Genomic DNA, 22,323 nt, shown 5'->3' with positions numbered 1-22,323 from the left:
TGGCTTAAAATTTGTGGTTTGCCATTCGCAGTTTGAGGGTTCCCATGTAGAGTAAAATTTGTCTTTTAAAATATTTTTATTATTTAATATTTGTTAAACACAATTTCATTAATAAATTAAAAAGTATCCACAAGACACTTGTATAAATTGAATAAAGTGTTTTTAACCAAAGCAAATCCATCATATGATGTACTTTGGGGGGAATGGGGAGGGGGGGTAGGGTTACTCTGACCCCATAACCCCCACTACAGGGCAGACTAACCTGACATTAGTTAATAGGTAACAGATCATGAAGGTCTGAGTTGTTACAATGTAATATCGATGAGTAAACATCGTCACTTACTCAGCAAAAAGATAATATATAAGTGTGGTGTAATATGAAGATTGTCTGAACACTCATTTTATATTCATCAGATCTGCATCGGAAAGTCAGGGTAAGACTGATTGTACTGTACCTACCATGCTTCAAATAAGAATGATCATTATATAATGCACAGATCATTAACAGCATATTATGTCATCAGTATAGTATAGGGGTCTATTTATTGCAGTGATAAAATATATATAGAATTGTGTACCATTACCCTAATTATTTTGCTTTCAGCTGGAATACTTTAATAGTAATTAATGTATGTTTTTAGAATTTCCATTATGTCTCCATTCCCTGGCTCTGTGTAATAGAGCAGTGTCCTATAACCTAGCTGCGAGCATGTGAATACCATCTACTTAAATCAAATCTCAATGCATTTTAGGAATCTTGTAATACATGTAAGGAAGAAATCCGCACCAGAACCGTCTTTGTGTAATTTACTTCCTACTGATAGTATATCCTAACTCTATATTATATTGGGTGCTCTCCTAGAACAAATTAAGATACGTCAAGAAAAGACAAAAAGGTTCTAATATTGGAGGTACATTGAGTTTATTAGCTACCAGCACTAAGACACAAGAATAATACGTTTATAGTTTGTTATTAAAAAGATAGTTTTTATTTCTCAATTTTAAAAACATACATATCCAATATATGATATAGTGTCATTCAGTCTCAAGCAAAATATTACAGTTTAAAATAGATTAGAAGAACGAAATTCTCTGTGAGCAATAGATTAAAATCAAGGAGGAAGAGATACCATACTCTCACAAATTGGTAGGTCCCTGTCTCCTGTGCTCATTTTACCTCTAACTAAACTCTGTAATCTCTCTCTCTCTACTGGTATCTTCCCGTCATTATACAAGCACGCAGTGATTACTCCTATTCTAAAAAAACAAAATTCTGATCCAAACCCTCTCTTAAATTACTGCCCCATCTCTCAGCTCCCATTTCCCTCCAAGCTTTTCGAGAGAATTGCCTGCACTTGCCTCACACGCTTTCTTTCTGCAAACAACCTGTTGGATCCTCTTCAGTCAGGCTTTCGCTCCCAACACTCCACAGAGACTGCGCTGAACAAGGTTGTCAATGATTTGATCACATCTAAATCTAAAGGCCATTACTCTCTTCTAATTCTCCTAGATCTCTCTACTGCATTTGACACTGTTGACCACTCTTTCCTTATACAAACACTACAAACCCTAGATCTTGAAGGCACTGTCCTATCCTAGTTCTCATCCTACCTAACTAATCGCTCTTTCAGTGTTAATTTCTCTGGTACAACCTCCACTCCACTTTCTTTATCAGTTGGAGTACCACAAGGTTCAGTCCTAGGTCCTCTGCTATTCTCTATCTACACCACTTCTCTTGGAAAACTAATAAGCGTCTTTGGATTTCAGTATCATCTCTATGCAAATGAAACACAAATCTATCTATCTTCTCCTGATCTTTCTCCATCTGTGTTGTCTCGCGTTACTGACTGTCTTTCTGCCATTTCGTCTTGGTTGTCTTCTCGCCAACTCAAACTCAATCTTTCAAAAACAGAATTAATAATATTCCCACCCAAAAACAGAAGCTTCCTGCCTGACATTTCTATTTCTGTTGACAACATGACCGCAAAAACCCACCGTTAGCCCGCTGCCTAGGTGTAATCCTTGACTCACAACTATCCTTTGTTCCCCACATCGACTCTATATTTACATCATGCTGCATACATCTAAAGAACCATTTCCAGAATACGTACATATCTTACAGAAGAGCCTGCAAAAACTTTAATTCATGCACTCATCATCTCCTGAGTCAACAATAGCAATTCCCTCCTTACTGGTCTTCCCAAAATCAAACTCGAACCCTTGAAATCTATTTTGCATGCAGCGGCTATATTGATTTTCCTTGCAAATCGTATTTCTTCTGCTGAGCCACTTTGTCAGTCTCTACATCTGATGAATTCAATATAAAATTCTTCTTCTAACATACAAGGCTATCAACAAAATTGCACCACATCTTTTTACTTGTCTTAAAATATATCTCAACTCAACACCTCCGTTCTGCACAAGATCTGTGCCTCTCATCACTTCCTCCCATTCTTGGTTACAGGACTTTTTCCGGGATGCATCCACTTTGTGTAATTGACGCTTGCACAACAAGACCTTCTTCTAGTCTTCAAACATTCTCTGAAAACCCACCTCTCCAGTCAAGTTTATAATATTCCTCAACCACCCTCTTAATCTCCCTAAATCAGGGCCATCTTTTCCATTGGGCACGATGGGCAGCTGCCCGGGGGCCCCACGGGCAAGGGGGTCCCATAGGTATGGCTCTTAATGAGAATAAATAATCCTGCAAAAGAGGGCCATCTTTTCCATTGGGCACGATGGGCAGCTGCCCGGGGGCCCCACGGGCAAGGGGGGTCCCATAGGTACGGCTCTTAATGAGAATAAATAATCCTGCAAAAGAAAAAAACCTGCAAAAAAAACCTTCAAGGGTCACTAAGCAAGTACATCTATCTATCTCTATCTATATATCTATATCTAGGGGCCCCGGTGCACTGCTTTGCCCGGGGGCCCATAATGTTGTTAAGATGGCCCTGCCCTAGATTACCCTATTACTACCCTCTACACAGCTAACACAAGACAAAAACCCTCTGACCAACTTAGTTGTGTGACTGAACAGACAGCCTACTAATTATTTTTTAACCTTTGCATTCTAGCTAGACAACTATGCAATATGATGTAGCACTTATCCTTGTGTATCAAACCATTGCCCTATAGATTGTAAGCTTGAGAGCAGAGCCCTCTTACCTCTCTGTATGTGTTTTATTACTGTTTGTTCCCAATTGTAAAGGACTAAGGAATCGGCACTATCATCATCATCATCATTTATTTATATAGCGCCACTTATTCCACAGCGCTTTACAGAGAACTCATTCACATCAGTCCCTGCCCCATTAGAGCTTCCAGTCTAAATTCCCTAATATAGACACACACTCAGAGAGGGAGAGACTAGGGTCAATTTAGATAGCAGCCAATTAACCTACCAGTATGTTTTTGGAGTGTGGGAGGAAACCAGAGCACCCAGAGGAAACCTCGCAAACACAGGGAGAACATACAAACTCCACACAGATAAGACCATGATTGGGAATCGAACTCATGACCCCAGTGGTGGGAGGCAGAAGTGCTAACCACTAGGCCACTGTGCTGCCCACTATATAAATAAATGTTGATGATGAGGATGAGGAAGTGAAATTCCTCTACTGAATGTCCAAAGGGCGTGACATGGTCATTTTGGTTGGGAACTTGATATACACCTTCCCTGTAACACATTTGGCCCCCTCACTTCTGTAACAAATCTCTCTCCCCACTCTTACTTAATTTATATTACACACAGAGCACAGATCAGGTGTATGTGTGTGTGTGTGTGGGGGGGGGGGGGGGGGGGGGGGCGGGGCGGGTCAATTACCAGTGCTGTGCAGCTCTCTTCATAACTGTGGTCCATTCATCTCGAGGGGGATTTTACATGCAGTGCTCAACTGCATTAAAATGAATGGGCCATACCAATCAATGGGAAAGATATAACACCACGCTGTTTAAACTCCTTATGTCTCGGTGGTTATGTACACAATCTGTTCCGTTACACATGTATAGACACTGAAATGAAGTAAGTAGCACCCAAAAAAGTTCCTCAATGCAACAGTGATGTAATACACATGCAGATGTAAGTATGGATGCGTGGGCTTTATTATAACCTGGTTGCATACATTGCAGTTGTGTTAAACAGCCTCGGAACACCATTGGGTAACAAGCTTAAGACTCAACCTGCAGCCTTGTGGTTTTATATGGTCACAGAAGCTTCTAACATCCCTTTAATTTACGTTAGACAGTGCATTATCCCATGTATAAGGTAATAATAATACATAAGTTATGCTTTGTTTTCAGTGTATATTTCTTCATTTTAACTGTTTTGTTTGTTTGTTTACAGTCACACGGTGTCATTGTGCCATAGAATAGAGAACTCTGCCCAGAAGGTGAGATCCTTAGATGAGTAGATTAAAGGAATATCATATATATATATATATATATCCATTTGTTGCAGAAAGTAGATGAACATATCAATTCCATCATCTAAAAAGCATCATTTTATTACTGTTTGTTTTGCTCTGACGCCCCTCTTGTTTATGCTGCTGTCTGTAAAATAATTTCTAGCAGTCTCTTAAGATTTAGTTTTGGGTGGTGACAAATAGACAATAATTTATTAGTTAGAACTTAACCTTGTAAAATCTCTCTGTATATATAGAGATTAACAGAGAACAAGAACATTTATGTAAACCCATCATAAGTTGGAACAGTAATAAAAAACGTAATACATGTTATGTTGATGAGATAGGGGCTAATTCCTTATGGGAAAGATAATAACAGATAAGGGAGTTTATATTTGCAGAACATTTCCCTTGGGGCAGCTTCTGTGTGAGGTCACCTCTCTCTGTGACTGAATGTTGAATGACCCTACAGGATGGACTTTCGGAAATAGTGTAGAAAATGATGAATTCATGAAGCTCTTGATTTTGTATTTGTACACGTTACGAGAACCCAGAAGTGACTTAGAGATAATGCTGCCATGTTTACCTACATTGCACTGTCCTCAATTAGGTATTTTGGATCCAGGACAGTTATTAGTTCTGTGTTCCTATCCAAGCAACTGGGAGTTAATAAATCCTATAATGTTTTTGTTTAGTTTTTTTTTTAAAAATCAATTGGTGTCTGTCTGGGAAAACTATTTCAAGATGAGGATCTCTGAACAACACATTTCAATGTTTGATTATAATGTTTTGTTCTCGTAATCATTTAATTTCATAATAAATGGGAAGTTTTCTGATTGTTCTTCTAAGAAGTGTGGGGAACAATTGATACATAAGGTAGTGAAATAATAATAAATAATTGTAGCTGCTAGTGGAGAAGGTGTATGTGGCTACTATACGGCAGAAGCAGTATCGGCTACCAATTAGGAGGGATTTAGAATTGGCTTCCCCCAAACACCCCTGTGCTTTGTACTACAACAGAGAAAATGCTGCTAATCAAGCAGATATTTTGGAGAGTGTGAGGAAACGTTACATATTAGCAGATATTACTAAATAAAATGATATGTGTTCTGTTAGTTATATTTACATATTTACCATAAATACATCAGTAACAGTGACATTAGAACATCCTTAAGCTTGTAAGTGTGGACAAGGGTGATGTTGTGTTATGGTGCAGAGCCATAGTTGTTGCAGTAAGTTGACCGACAGACCATCTCTATAGTGCAAAGTATAAACTCTTTATTTACACTCCTCCTCCAGCACCATACTTGGGCTGCAGATAATAAAGTAACTATATACATCTCCTTACTCCACCTGCACAGTACTTAAAGGGGTGACATGGTTATGGTAATAGGACAGTCACATTTAAAGTGGTGACTAAGCGGACATCACTAACCCCTCCTCTGTGGGGGTAACATCACTACTTCGGCTCTGCCACCGTTTCTGGCGCTCTCTCAGCCCTGCACACCCCTCCTCTGTAGGGTGACACTTCAATGTACACAACACTGCCTGTCTGCTCCCAGCAGGATGTCTCTGGGTTCATTAACTAGTACGTGACTTTTTCTACCAGACGCTTTGGTTTGAAACTAGAGTATTTCTCCAAGACCCTCCAGTCTCCATATAGGAGATTAATGTAAGCCTATCTTCTTTTTCTGGTTTCTCTGCACCTTGATGTCTGATGTTTTTTGATAGTTATTTGATATGGGATGGAGAAAATGTTTTTTTTGTTTGCTTTCGCCACTGGGGGATATTACAATTACAATGTCCTGCAAAATGATAAAGTTAATTTTGCTAAAAATTCAGAACTTATCTACGCTGGGAATATTTTTATTTGAGAAAGTTAAGATATTATCTATGTAGAGAAGAACAAGACCCAATATCGACGAGTCTTCCTGACTGCGCCCACAGAATATGTAATACTATATATGTGCATGTCTGTTGATCGTACCTGAAAATGATTGTCAATATGTGACAGCTATTATTATGTTATATGTATCCGAACTTCTTCAATAAAAATGTTCATAAAAAAATACTATAAGCAACAGATCATTTGTTATTAATTCCATGACTGTAACTCTCAGGCTGACAAAATATCTTCTCTAAAATGCTTCAGATTGTCCCAGCTGTCACCTCACCCCGTGTTCCTCTTCTCAGGTACCTCCAGCAAAGATGTCCTCAGCAGCAACATTTCTCATCATATTTGGGATCCTCTTCAACATCTCCCAGCTGTCCTGTCAAACATGGGACAGATTCCGTGCAAAGCACCTTACTACGTTACCACAGGCAGGCTTCGACTGTAACAGGGCCATGAGCGATCCAATATATATAGTAAATGGGCAGTGCAAGGCTTTCAATACCTTCATTCATTCCACTACTGGACCAGTAAAAGATATCTGCAAATCTGTCACTGGCACAAAAAATAAAGAAAGTACAACTGCATTTCCACTCACTTCATGTACAAAAGGCACCGGATGTAACTATACTGGACGTTCTCAGAATTCTGTAATATGTGTAACCTGCACTGATGGAAAACCTGTACACTTTGTTAAAATAGGAAAATGCTAAAATTTGCAAATTGTGGCTTTCCTCTTTCCTCCTACTCTCCTCTGTATAACACATAGGAAGCAATAGACTCTCCTCTGTATAACACATAGCTACAGATAGACCCTCCTCTGTATAACACATAGCTACATATAGACCCTCCTCTGTATTACACATAGCTAACGACAGACTCTCCTCTGTATAATACATAGCTACAGATAGACTCTCCTCTGTATAATACATAGCTACAGATAGACTCTCCTCTCTATTACACATAGCTACAGATAGACTCTCCTTTGTATAATACATAGCTACTGATAGACTCTCCTCTGTACAATACATAGGAAGCAATAGACTCTCCTCTGTATAACACATAGCTACAGATAGACTGTCCTCTGTATAACATATAGCTACATATAGACCCTCCTCTGTATTACACATAGCTAAAGATAGACTCTCCTCTGTATAATACATAGCTACAGATAGACTCTCCTCTGTATTACACATAGCTACAGATAGACTCTCCTCTGTATAATACATAGCTACAGATAGACTCTCCTCTGTATTACACATAGCTACAGATAGACTCTCCTCTGTATAATACATAGCTACTGATAGACTCTCCTCTGTATAACACATAAGAAGCAATAGACTGTCCTCTGTATAACACATAGCTACAGATAGACTCTCCTCTGTATAACACACAGCTACAGATAGACTCTCCTCTGTATAATACATAGCTACAGATAGACTCTCCTCTGTATAACACACAGCTACAGATAGACTGTCCTCTGTATAACACACAGCTACAAATAGACTCTCCTCTGTATAATACATAGCTACTGATAGACTCTCCTCTGTATAATACATAGCTACAGATAGACCCCTTTGTATAACACACAGCTACAGATAGACTCTCCTCTGTATAACACACAGCTACAGATAGACTCTCCTCTGTATAATACATAGCTACTGATAGACTCTCCTCTGTATAATACATAGCTACAGATAGACTGTCCTCTGTATAACACATAGCTACAGATAGACTGTCCTCTGTATAACACACAGCTACAAATAGACTCTCCTCTGTATAATACATAGCTACTGATAGACTCTCCTCTGTATAATACATAGCTACAGATAGACCCCTTTGTATAACACACAGCTACAGATAGACTCTCCTCTGTATAACACACAGCTACAGATAGACTCTCCTCTGTATAATACATAGCTACTGATAGACTCTCCTCTGTATAACACATAGGAAGCAATAGACTGTCCTCTGTATAACACATAGCTACATATAGACTGTCCCATGTATAACACATAGCTACAGATAGACCCTCCTCTGTATTACACATAGCTACAGATAGACTCTTCTCTGTATAACACGCAGCTACAGATAGACTGTCCTCTGTATAATACATAGCTACTGATAGACTCTCCTCTGTATAACACATAGCTACAGATAGACTCTCCTCTGTATAATACATAGCTACTGATAGACTCTCCTCTGTATAATACATAGCTACAGATAGACCTCTCTGTATAATACATAGCTACAGATAGACTCTTATCTGTATAACACACAGCTACAGATAGACTCTCCTCTGTATAGCACACAGCTACAGATAGACTCTCCTCTGTATAATACATAGCTACTGATATACAAAAGAGAGTCTAACACATAGCTACATATAGACCCTCCTCTGTATAACACATAGCTACAGATAGACTGTCCTCTGTATAACATATAGCTACAGATGGACTGTCCTCTGTATAACACATAGCTACTGATAGACTGTCCTCTGTATAACACATAGCTACAGATAGACTGTCCTCTGTATAACATATAGCTACAGATGGACTGTCCTCTGTATAACACATAGCTACTGATAGACTCTCCTCTATATAAAACATAGCTACAGATAGACCCTCCTCTGTATAACACATAACTACATATAGACTGTCCTCTGTATAACACATAGGAAGCAATAGACTCCCCTCTCTGTAAAACACACAATGAATATGTAACATTTCTGCTAATAACATAGTGATTGGTGTAAAGCAGCTCAGCCAGGTAAAGTCTCATGTTACACAGCTCAGAGTCTATGTATCACTATATAAACCTGCTTATTGTGATTATCATATACTGAACTAATAAATACCTAATTAATGCTGCTAATTGTTTGTTGTTTTTCAAGAATACTGTAAACACAAAATACCACAAGAGGTGAGGCCACGATTTGTGGGCAGGCCACGTAGGCCCATACTCTCAGATGCTCTCTCTCCTTCCTCCGGAGAAGAGAGTAATGTCAGCCCCAACTCTCACTCAGGTCATAGTTCACATGGTTTTTGGTTTAGTTAAGTTTATAAGGTTTTTCTTTTAAATCAGTGGTGAAGTGGGGGGTATATGGTGGTACGCCATACCGCCACTTCTCCTGCTGCAAATACCATTCACTTACATTCTCCATACCGCCACTTCTCCTGCTGCAAATACCATTCACTTACATTGTCCATACCGCCACTTCTCCTGCTGCAAATACCATTCACTTACATTCTCCATACCGCCACTTCTCCTGCTGCAAATACCATTCACTTACATTGTCCATACCGCCACTTCTCCTGCTGCAAATACCATTCACTTACATTGTCCATACCGCCACTTCTCCTGCTGCAAATACCATTCACTTACATTCTCCATACCGCCACTTCTCCTGCTGCAAATACCATTCACTTACATTCTCCATACCGCCACTTCTCCTGCTGCAAATACCATTCACTTACATTGTCCATACCGCCACTTCTCCTGCTGCAAATACCATTCACTTCTATTCTCCATACCGCCACTTCTCCTGCTGCAAATACCATTCACTTACATTCTCCATACCGCCACTTCTACATATCCACTCCAACCACTGTTTTAAATAGTATTTACTTATTTGGAATAGCTTTTAGTTTAAACAGATAAATTTTCACTTCAATAGCATTTATTTATTCATTCCAATTGTGTTATTATTATTATTATTATTATTATTTTTCTTTCTAATAGCACATTGTAATAATAAATAGGAAGGCAGTGAACAAACAGGGCAATGAGGGGAAGGGAACAGGACAACGGGCTTAAGGGATCAAAAGTGTACACCCGGCCCTGCAACTGACATAGAAAATATACATAAAGGAAATCAACAGGAAACTACAATGTTTATAGACAAGACTTTATGGGACTGATGCAGAGTTGAACTTACGTCAGTTTGCGTAGTGTAAACTTGCAATGCTCATGCCCACAATGCTTGTCTATGCGCCCCTACAGACATGCGCGTATCTGGCCTCCTTATAGCTGCATCGGTGGGAGGGGGCAGGCTGAGACCGTTGACACTGGCTGAAATACACATATCTGCCTGTGCGGAGATGTATGTTTCCCACCTGCTAGAGGGCAGCTGACAATGATAATTTTGTGTAAACCAGACGCATAAGCTGCCAATGCAGAGCCGGAAGAATATCAAGATGTAATAAACTGCTTATCGGCTGATGCCCCCCTTCCTCGTTACTTCCTACCCCTTTCCCTTGAAATAAAGACATGAGAATCGTTTAGGGAAAAAGAGGTCACAGCTTTATTTTAACAACAATTTTTTGCAAAGGTGGCCAGAAAAGCCGTGCACCCATCAGCTTCAGCCATCGCCAATAACTCACAACCTATAAGAGGGGGGCTTCCATGCCCCCTGACGCCTCCAAGCCCTGGGGATCCCACCTCCTTTTATCTTGGCTTCCTACCGGACCCCCCCTAAAGTGTGGTATCGAGCATATTAGCCGCACTTTCAAAGGGGGGTATCCTCCTGGCCGACACTTGCGCCCCTCATGGCCACTGATTGCAGTGCTATTCCACCAAAGCTAGGTTCCCCTGCCTGGAACCGCAGCCCGCCATCTTAAAACCCTGCTGTGACCCCTATAACGCCACCAAAAAACCCCAACTATGTTGTCAACTCTTATTCTCCACCTTGATTGGATGATTGCCCCATCTTGTCTGTGTAAATGTGTCATGATAAGTCTAATCCTGACATACTTGATCATACTTCCCCACTTGGGGTTACTGAGGCTCAATGAATGTCCCACCACCAAACTTGTCATGGATACTCCCCTGCACACACATGCAAAAGAACCACCTGCAACATTTGATACTTTTACTTGTCCATTTAGAAATTGAGACTAAACAAAGCGGGCCTATCGCGGCTATACAGGAAAGGGTAGAGTCAGATCCAGATGAAGGTAAAAACCATAAAAAAACCTCCCTGGACCAATTTGCCAATCTAGGCCCAGCTAAGAGGAAATTTAGGTAAAATCCCTTCATGCTCCCAAAATCAACGGTGGCAAGCAGTGTTCACCCTGGATACTCTCCCGCACGGAAGTGCAGAGCATTGAAAAACCGCATTACTTTTCCGGATGCACCCCTTGTACTTTTAACCAGTCCCAACCTCTTTACGTCTCTTCTGAGCAACCAAACTTGCAGCACCAATCTTAAAGGAGTGAGCCCCACATGCTTCCTCTTCTGATCTTACTGCCTTACACCTCCGCTTGACTTGTAGGGGTTGCACACAACAATGCTTCCTATATTTCTCCACCATGAGTGTATAGTTTTATATAAAGAAGACCGATCAGTTATGACCACTCTCTGGAACAAACCTTCCTCCACCCCTGGCACCCAAACGTTCCAATTTTCATCTTGAACACGTTGCAACCTTAATTTTCTTACAGACATAGCTCCCTTCCAACTATTTCCTACATTTGTTGACCTACAAACCAAATATGGCATCCCTTCATCTTGCTTCTTCCAATGTTTACAACTCCGCCATTTCTACAACACTATTAGATGCCAGGGATTGACCTTCATCAGACCTCCCCCTTAGTGTTCTTTTGCTCCTTGCGCTCGGTGACTCATATCCACTTTCTATCGCTAATCTTACAGCATAAACACCCCCCAAAGGAAACACATGAACTCAAATGGGAGGAGGACATGGGGGGGGGGGGGGGGGAAACGCTTTCACCGGAAGAATGGGTCAAATTTCGCCATCATATAGCTAAAACTTCGATCCGTGTTACAATTAGCGAAAAACGCTCAGAAAATATATTTAGATGTTATCTGGTTCCCCAAAGACCACATACGATCTACCCAAGCGCTTCCCCGCTATGCCGGCGCCAGTGTGGGCAAGCGGGTACCCTGTCCCACGTATGGTGGAGTTGTCCGAAATTGCATCCTTTTTGGGACTCTATACGCCGCCTCATTTCTAACATCACTTATATCTCTCTTCCTGCTTCTCTGTCTTACTCTCTACTGCCGGTCCCTTGCCCACATTCCTAACCATACGTGTTTGATAGAGCCATTGATGTTGTGCTTGTATGAGTGTGGGAAGGGGGGTCCTCTGGCAACCTACACAACCTTTTCCACTGAATCAATTTTATGACAGTCTCGTAGCCGGCCCCTCCGTTTTTCTCCTTGGCTACTGGTACCCCTAAACTCTGAAACAATGCTTGCATCGAAATTAATAACCCTCAACATCTTAACGTCCCCGTGCTGAAATTCTCAAGGTAGGCACAAGAAACTGAACACCACCTAGTTAAGCATCTGTCCAAAATAACCGCTGTCCAATTTAAACCCCATAAACCTAAAGCTCTCTAGGTGTATTGGCAGCAGCCTAAAAACAGACTCAAACAGACTCAATATCTATCTTGGCCCTCCGTGCTCCTTTCCACAGCCTCTTTACTATTGCTATTGTGTCTTCAAATGATTGATATATCACCCTGAGTGGGGATATGACTAGCCCTTTGATTTTATGGGGGGTTCTGTAAATGGTCCTACCATCCTCCCCAAGACGACCTACTGCCCCACTTTGTCCTTGACTACTTCTGGCCACTCTCCCGTTGACTTTATATTTTTAAACTTTCCCCTTTATTGGCACTTCCCCTTCGATGGGCAACCTAAACTCTTCTTGAATACCCATTGTACAAAAATTTTGCTGCTTCCTTATTTGGATACTAATTTAACCATTTCTGATTCTTCCTAAATTTACCCCGTTCCCTCTTTGCATGTTGCCTTTTTTTGCGAGTGCACTCCTTAACAGGGACGTCCCCCCACCAATGCATGCATTGGTGTCTAAATCTGCATGCACCTCCTCTGTCACATTGGGCATTGTTAAAGCCAAGGCATTTCCCTTTCGACTGCACGTGCACTCCGAATCTCCCATATGCTCCATTTGAGCTAGGCCTCCATTGACCTATATATCTTCCCCCATGCTCTCATCCTGCATTATTGGGTTTGTGACTCTTAGCTACGTCTCAATATCTTTAAAACCCAAACTAAAAATTCTACACCTGTCTTCCTTCTTTCTAAACTCTTTGTCGTATTCCCTCCAAATCTTTCCCTTGTTAGCCAGAAAAATGTTGTGTATCAAATTCATGTATTTCAACTAATTAATGTGCTCCTCTGGTCTAGTCTGCAAATAACACTCCCCAAACGCCTACATTCCAGTCAGCCAATTAGAGTAAGACTTGCATTCCTCTTTCGTTGCCGCTCCTCTACTCCTTGCTCTATCTGCCTGTTTCTTAGCTTCTTCTGTTATTGCAAATATATCCACATACCTACTCCTTTCTACCTTCTTTCTAATCTTCCTGCGAACCCCTCTATCTATAAAGGTGTCCGCACATACATATCTCTCGTTTACCCCTCTCGACTGTTCTTCTACCTTGTCTCTGTCTAGCGCTCTATTCTCTCCTCCTTTCTCCTTTCCCTTAAACTGCTTTTTAATTAATGGATAAATAATAACCACCGTAGGTGCTTAATGTACCAAAAAGGGCTGCCAAAAACAATGAAAAATTTGGGCACACAAACCTAATTACAAAAAAAAATGCATAGAAAAAAGTTTTCAGCTCCTAAATGTACCCAAAGCTTAGGAGATAACAGAACAAAAAAGAGAAAGGAATATATCACAATCAGTACAAAAGTCCACAGTTCTTTTTTCAATGTGATCTTCCTCAAAAGTTCTATTGGTGATGATGTGACATATAACTGTATATCTAGAAATCTGAAGTCCAAAGTGACAAACACCTCACCATCAACTCCGTGTTAATGAATAAAATGGATTCCTACCATATAGTAGGAAATCATAAGCATTGAAAGGTATCTTTACATCCTTCTTTCCAGATAATAAATGATCAGAGGGATTCAGGGATGTCTCTATAGTCTTCCTCTTTCGTCAATAAGCTCATAAGAGCAAGCATGTAAAAAAATAGGAGTGGACAACTCTAGCGTAATAAAGTCACTACTTCCAAATTTATTTCTATAAAATGGTTCTATAAAAGGATAAACATATCACACAAAAAGCAGCATATGGGTGTAAGGTAATGCTCCTACCAGAAAAACGAGGCTATAAGCATATTTCCCGAAGTTTAAAGATGTTAAAGTCTCCCGGGATACAAATATCACTTCATGTCCATATAACTCAAGTCTCGAGATGTAAAATCAATAGGATAGCACTCCACTCCCTCTGTTAGTTCAACCTCAATCCCCCGACCGATAAAAGGTCTTTGTCAAGGAGATCAAAGACCTTTTACCGGTCGAAACGCATTGTAGGATTTATGTCTTAAAAAAAACTAAAGTGTATTGTGACACAATAAAAAGCTTTACTAAAACATGAAACTCACATTTGTATATGTTTGTTTATTCTGGATTACCGCAGTAAGAACACATCTCCCAGCATTAAGAATCACAAAATCAGGACACAATTACCCCACCCCCTGCTGCTCCCACAAACATTAAAATATATATTAAAAATATGGGTAAAACTTCACCCACTTTTGGTTAAGCCCCCCCCCGAATCGGGACGTCCCACCAAAATCAGTATGTAAGATTTGTAAAGTTATTTCTTTTGTATAGATATGATATTATGTGCAGCTTTTTCAAACTTGCCAACTTTGGCAATCTGTTTTCCAGTAGGTCCGGGGTGCAGATGGATGTGTGGAGGCGGGACTTGTGGAATCACGTAATTGGCCCCGCCCCTAAACTGTCATTGCCACTTTTGGCCTATAACAGCAGGTGGCGGGGCCACGATGACGCATGAATCGCGTCACTAAGCCGAGCATCCTGGTTCTGCCCACCACAATCGCTGCATCGGGGACAGTAGACCCAACTACCTGATTTGCATGTAGCCACGCCCCCTCACACTCAGATTGAAATTGTTGGCAAGTATGTGTAATACCCCGTGTGGTGTTATTTAGAGTAATTCTTTGAAATTGCACCTTACCAGTATTAGATAGTTCTCTTTCTGGTTTTAACACTTCAGATTTTCTATGCACCAGAGAGGTCAGGAGATTTATCCAGAGATTTAAAATGACACAAGTGTATTCTGAACTAACTTCCTTTTATTATTATTAATTATTCTGATATTTATTTTAGAAGCAAACAATTATTTTTAAACAATATCTTATCACTTTAAAACTATTTACAATTGACAAACCTTTACATTCACCATACTAATAACACTGACATCTCTAATATTAATATATATATAACTTAATTTCTCAATACAACTTTAAGATCCACATCGAAGATTTCAATAACTATCTGAAGAAGTGGTGCACGTGGTTGGGGCCCATAAATTTCTTTTTTTTTTTTAGTAAGCAGTTCAAGTATATATAACATGTATCTAAGTAACTGCTGATGTTCTCAGAGTGTCAGTGATGTAATGGTGGGAGTTATGCTGCACTGTGTCTGCTTAACTGTTATTATACAACTCCAACTTGTCTCTGTATAGATATATAGATGTATACAGATACAGATATAGATATAGATATATAGAGATAGAGATAGATAGATGTACTTGCTCAGTGACCCTTGAAGGTTCTTTTGCAGGATTATTTATTCTAATTAAGAGCCGTGCCTATGGGGCCCCCTTACCCGTGGGGCCCCTGGGCAGCTGCCCATCGTGCCCAATGGAAAAGATGGCCCTGTCTACTGCTTAGTAATTTTCAGCACTTTCCTTTTTCCTCACACCTCTCTTTTGCTCACTTCTTCTCTTCTTACACTTTCTTCACTGTTAATCTGCTTATATATCACTTTGTCTGATTTTCATTCTGTTCCTATTTTTCACTCTCTGTTTATCAGACACAGGGATCTCTCTCAGTGGTCCTGAGTATCACACTCCTCTCTCCCTGTCACCCCCGGCAACCACCAACTACTCCCAATTGTCACCCCCGGCAACCACCAACCACTCCCCACTGTCACCCCCGGCAACCACCAACCACTCCCCACTGTCACCCCCGGCAACCACCAACCACTCCCCACTGTCACCCCCGGCAGCCACCAACCACTCCCAACTGTCACTTCTTCAAGAATTTTGTTTTAAATCTTTATAAACACTTATAACAATTAACAAATTAAATGAACAAATTAAAAACATATAGATACACCCCAGGGTACTCAGGTTTTGGGGTATCACATATGCGTTACAGAACCGTCTAAAAGCAGTGGCTGTGTGCTGATCAATGTCGATTCACAATAATGAACATTCGTTTTCTCTCACACCCCCCCCCCCCCTCTCCCCGCTGTATTCTCCCTGGTGCATACTGGACCTCTCCATCTACTGTACAAAAGAAGAACACTGGGATTTTCAAATGAACTGATACAGAGTATAATATCGATTTCAAAGCAACATCATATTAACATCCAGACACACTAGTACTCCTAGGGATAAATGTATCATAGTCCGGTTTTTTCAACTCGCCGGAAATCGGCGAGTTGACCACTATTTAAAGCTGCGCTGGCTTGTAAAGGGCCACTTTAAATTTTAGCGGTCAACTTGCCGATTTCCGGCGAGTTGAAAAAACCTGACTATGATACATTTACCCCCTAGTTGTTTAAACAAACCACAATATCATATTCCTAAACAAATGTTCTCCATTGTTCATCAGTGGGGTGCCTATGTAAAGTGTATTGTGACCAGTGGTGTTTCCTTTACTTCTATTCTCAGTTAGCGCAGTGCCTCCACCTTGGTCCAAGTGCAGTAAGTAGGCTTTTCGTTGGGTAGTGTTTTTGACAAGTAACACCAGAGAGAGACCAAGGAGCCCTCCGCACGCTGCTAACAAAACCACAGGCACACACAGGAAGAGACTGCAATAGGCAAATTGGTCTTTGAAAGCCACGCCGGCACTTTTATTGATTGGGCACTTGCTCTCAAAGGATTGTCATGTCTGTTTAGACTTTATATATGCCAAAATAGAATATTTCTTATATAAACTGTATTGTAAAAGTATGCCTTTAAAACAAATGAAATATAGTAAATGTATAAGAATACAATACATTAACCTTTCTTACATAGCCAAGAGGTACCTCTACCTTAAATGCTTATTTGCATTTATTCTCCAACTGTTATAGAGTCATTAAAGAGAGCAAAGCATCAAAATTGAGTAGCTTTACACCTGGGCAAAACCATGTGGCATTGGAGGGGGAGGTAAATTGAAAATGTGGGGACAGATTTATAGTCGGGGTAGAATATGTCCTAGATCAACTTTAAATTTCAGTGTAAAACTGTTAGAGATCGCGGCGGCCGCGGGCACCGCCGCGACTCTCCTGGATCCTCCAATGACGTCCCGGCCGTTGCGACGGTAACCAGGACGTCACTTCCGGTTTCCACGTCCTGGTTACCTGGGCAACAACCGGGATGCTACAGATTCCCTGTTGCCGCGCCCGGCCAGCTGGTTAATAGGCGGGCGCGCGCGCACAGGGCTAGTTAGGTGAGAGCCAATCATGGCTGTCCAGGTGCCTAGGAGGCAGCTTGTAGAGGAGTCAGTTATTAGTATGCAGCTGAGCACTGCATTACGATTGGCCACCAGCACTTCTATCTATTAGGCTTCTCCTGTGTGGGCTCCTCTCGAATTGGCTGCTTGAACTATTTAAGGCAATGAGGACTAAGCCTCATTGCCGGTTATAGCGTTCTGCCCTCAGTTCTGCTGCCTGCTTGTTCTCTCTGTTGGTTATTGCTACCTTGGATTGACTACCCGTGTTTTGACCTCTGCTTGTTCCTGGACCTGTGAACCTTCTCTTCTGACCTTGACCTTTTTGCCTTGATTCCGGATTTTGCTTCTTTGCCTGTGTGTCTGACCCTTCGCTTGTCCCTGGATTTTGTATCTGTGCTAGTGACCTTTGACCTTGGATTCCCTCTTCACTACAGCCCTCTAATCACTCCACTCCTGGGTGCTCCTTTAAGTCAGTAAACGTTACTCGACCCTCGGTCGGCCCGCAGCCAAGTCTGTCCCCACCACTAGGGGCTCCAGCGAACACCGGGCCTTCAGAGTAGTTCCCGAGTTTCACTGTACTGACTTGGGAGTTTCTAACAAAAACTAAAGCTAACAAGTATTTGTGTGCTACATGAAAAAGCAGGCAGTATTTAACTTATGTGCAAAATCATAAACTCAATTGCAACCCTTGCATTGTAACATGGTTTGTCCCAGAGAACATTTACTCCTTTTTTTGCCTTACTTTCCTTAATGACTCAGGCCCATAATGTCTTCCAACAATAGTACATTCTAAACTCAACACATATCCACTAACTTAACATGTTATACATCAATATATACATATTTAGCACTAAAATACAGTTAAGTGGTCTTATGAGAAAATTAATGACAAGCAAATGTCTCTCCACTTCTCTATCCCAGAAACAGTGGACTATGGTGGAAAAGGAGAATCAAGTCGCTGGTGTCAGTTCTCCTTATCTTTGTCAAACATAAATATCTTTTAATGGTGACTGTAGTATCTCTCACTTTTTTAATAAGCACCATCTGTAGTCTGTCTTTATCCCAGTGGAATATGACTTGAAGAAGTCAGACATGTACACACTTTCCTCCTTGTCTCATCCTATTACACAGGCCCAGTCCTGCAGGCAGCTACCTCTCCCCTGTACTTCACTGTAATGAATGTCACTGCTCTGAGGTAAATGTTGTTGTTTAGTGCAGATGTTCACAATATATCTCAGTCTCTGATCCCTAACTGTCTTCCCCTATCACTGCCCCTGATTGTTTATCACAGCCCTACTAAGGGGTGGACAAATTATCTTCCCACCAAGTCCCTATCTACCAAATAACAAGATTCAGAATACTCAGTCCCATCAAATAATAAATAAACATGGGTTACTTATCCATTTAGATTCCGTCTTCTCCTCAGACCTCTCACAGGAAGTTCAAAAGATTGTATAATGTCCTGCACAGAGCTAGGATATGCCTCAAAGTATATAGAAATCACAGTCTACATAAATGAGGGGGTGCTCCCTACCATAATAGAACATAAAAAAGGATCAGAAAAAGAAGGGATTTGGAAGCACTCCTGTCCACATTGAAAGGGTAACTCAATAATTACCACTAAATAGTTACGGGCGAAAGGCCTTTATTAATAAATAGAAAACATATCCATCTAGATGATGGTATACAACCTCATTGGTAAAAAAGTGAAATATTAAAAAAAGATAGAATATGGTGAAAAGAAAATAGAGCAATGTGTATTAAAATTAAGGATAGTGGAGCCAGGTAATATGAAAATATATTTCTCTAGGTGTCCATATCTGATAATAGGACAGAGTAGATCGTATATAATAACCTGGTATAGGCGCCCCAAATGACTGTGGCAAATGCCTAAGATTGCCTAGCTAAGATATGTATGAAGCGCTCTTGCCAAGGATATCCTAAAGTGTCAGCCCCATACTAAATGATAATTATTAATGGGGATTGGCAAAAAACCCAGGTGAAAGAATATCACAGATCGGTATATGCCATAGGATTGGTATTAGAAGTCCCTGAATAATTGATATAGTACCATCAATGTGAGTGTATTAACTGCTATAACGCATGCCATAGATTCCCTAGCCAAATATATATCAAGCGCTTAGTGAATTCAAAACAAAAGACACACAGTCAGTAGTAACAGAGCGCTAGCGGCACCACCGCTCGCTGGCTCCACTTCCGGGTATGACGTCAATGTTGACGTCAGTTACCCATAACTGTTATGGGTTATGGGTAACTGACGTCAACATTGACGTCATACCCGGAAGTGGAGCCAGCGAGCGGTGGTGCCGCTAGCGCTCTGTTACTACTGACTGTGTGTCTTTTGTTTTGAATTCACTAAGCGCTTGATATATATTTGGCTAGGGAATCTATGGCATGCGTTATAGCAGTTAATACACTCACATTGATGGTACTATATCAATTATTCAGGGACTTCTAATACCAATCCTATGGCATATACCGATCTGTGATATTCTTTCACCTGGGTTTTTTGCCAATCCCCATTAATAATTATCATTTAGTATGGGGCTGACACTTTAGGATATCCCTGGCAAGAGCGCTTCATACATATCTTAGCTAGGCAATCTTAGGCATTTGCCACAGTCATTTGGGGCGCCTATACCAGGTTATTATATACGATCTACTCTGTCCTATTATCAGATATGGACACCTAGAGAAATATATTTTCATATTACCTGGCTCCACTATCCTTAATTTTAATACACATTGCTCTATTTTCTTTTCACCATATTCTATCTTTTTTTAATATTTCACTTTTTTACCAATGAGGTTGTATACCATCATCTAGATGGATATGTTTTCTATTTATTAATAAAGGCCTTTCGCCCGTAACTATTTAGTAGTAATTATTGAGTTACCCTTTCAATGTGGACAGGAGTGCTTCCAAATCCCTTCTTTTTCTGATCCCTTTTTACTCTCACAGGAAGTGCCAGCTGTTTCTCTGACAGGACAGGGCTGACAAGTCTGACCGGGGTCTCCCTCCTGTCAGAGCTGATACTCCTCTGTCCCTCCCGGCTGTTTCCTCCTGGACTGATTTTCTTCAGAGACTCACAGGGCTTCTTCTGCTGATCACATGACAGGGTTCTTCTGCTGATCACATGACAGGGTTCTTCTGCTGATCACATGACAGGGTTCTTCTGCTGATCACATGACAGGGTTCTTCTGCTGATCACATGACATGGTTCTTCTGCTGATCACATGACAGGTTTCCCTGACATAGTGCACATGTAGGGGCCATCATGTCCGCCGGCAGTACACTGGTAATGCAAAATTGAGAAGTTTTCCCATCCCCAAAATCAGGACAAAATAGGCCCCACCCAGTTCAGCTCGAACACGCCCAATATGCACAGAAATGACCACTGTTGAACTAAACTCTGCATACTTAAATGCAAGCTCAGCCCCTTTCCAGGTCCACGAATTGGGAGGTTGAGAGGTATGCCTTGTACCACTGTTTAAATTACAGTAATTACTTAGAGGTAGATTTATCAAACATTATAAAAGTAAAAGTGGAGGTGTTGCCCATAGCAACCAATCAGATTCTAGCTATCATTTATCCAGTACAGTCAAGTAAATGATAGTTATTATCTGATTGGTTGCTATAGGCAACACCACCCAATTTTTCTTGTTAGAAGGTTTGATAAATCTACTCCTTATTATAATACTGTATGTTAGTATAATAAACATGGCATAGGACTGACCTGATACCATTAACATCATCATCATCATTTATTTGTAAGGTGACACGAAACTCTGAATTACCCTGGGATCACTGGAGGTGATAATTGCCATTACAGGTTATTGATCTTTTCCCATGTTTTAGAAGCCACTATACACCTCGTGCTGAACAGACTGACACTGCATCACATTGTTATGACAGGGGAACTAAAGAAATAATTATTTAAAAAAAATAACTGAACCAAAAGAACGTGTCAAGTCTACATTTATTACACGTTTACTACACTGCGTTTCTGGACATGCTCAATTGCATTTGTGTGTGTGAGAAATGTTTCATTCCTCTGGATCATGCTGAGCGCTTCTCCACACATGCTCAGAGTGATCTGGTGATCAGTGACCTGTTAGTTATACATTGCCTGCACCTCACTAGTAGACTATGCTGATGTATCTGCTCCCTTACCCCTGTTACTGACTATGTTTACTGAATCACTGAAGCCCTTACTGCTATATTCCGGCAGGTTAATTAGTATTGATGATATATATGTTTTGGTATGTGTGTGGCACAGTGGTTAGCATTGCTGCCTCACTGAGCTGGGCCATCCCAGAGAACCATCTGTGTAGTCTTCGTACGTTTTCCCCGTGTTTCTGCTCCAATTTTCTCCCACATGGCACAGGGACTGATGTGAATGATGGAAATCACTGTGTAATATGGAGGCGCTTTACAAATAAACAATAAATATTTGTGGCTGGGAAACAGGTAATTAGGTTATGTTGTAATTTATCCCGTGTGTGAGGACACCAAAGACTTATCTACCATAGGTGT

The 22,323-nt window shown here is 40.8% G+C and overlaps 1 long non-coding RNA gene across 1 annotated transcript; it reads left to right on the top strand.

The window, feature by feature from the left end:
- The first annotated feature begins 400 nt into the window (after positions 1-400).
- LOC142101453 (uncharacterized) lies at positions 401-6,813 on the top strand. Its single transcript, XR_012679017.1, has 3 exons — positions 401-434; positions 4,343-4,388; positions 6,594-6,813. It is a non-coding gene; the product is annotated as an uncharacterized LOC142101453 (long non-coding RNA).
- Positions 6,814-22,323: the final 15,510 nt, after the last annotated feature.

This window comes from Mixophyes fleayi, chromosome 9 (assembly GCF_038048845.1).
Source record: "Mixophyes fleayi isolate aMixFle1 chromosome 9, aMixFle1.hap1, whole genome shotgun sequence".
In the NCBI taxonomy this organism is placed as follows: domain Eukaryota; kingdom Metazoa; phylum Chordata; class Amphibia; order Anura; family Limnodynastidae; genus Mixophyes; species Mixophyes fleayi.
The sequence above is the reverse complement of the archived record's forward strand: the minus strand, read 5'-3'. Positions and strand labels throughout refer to the sequence as shown.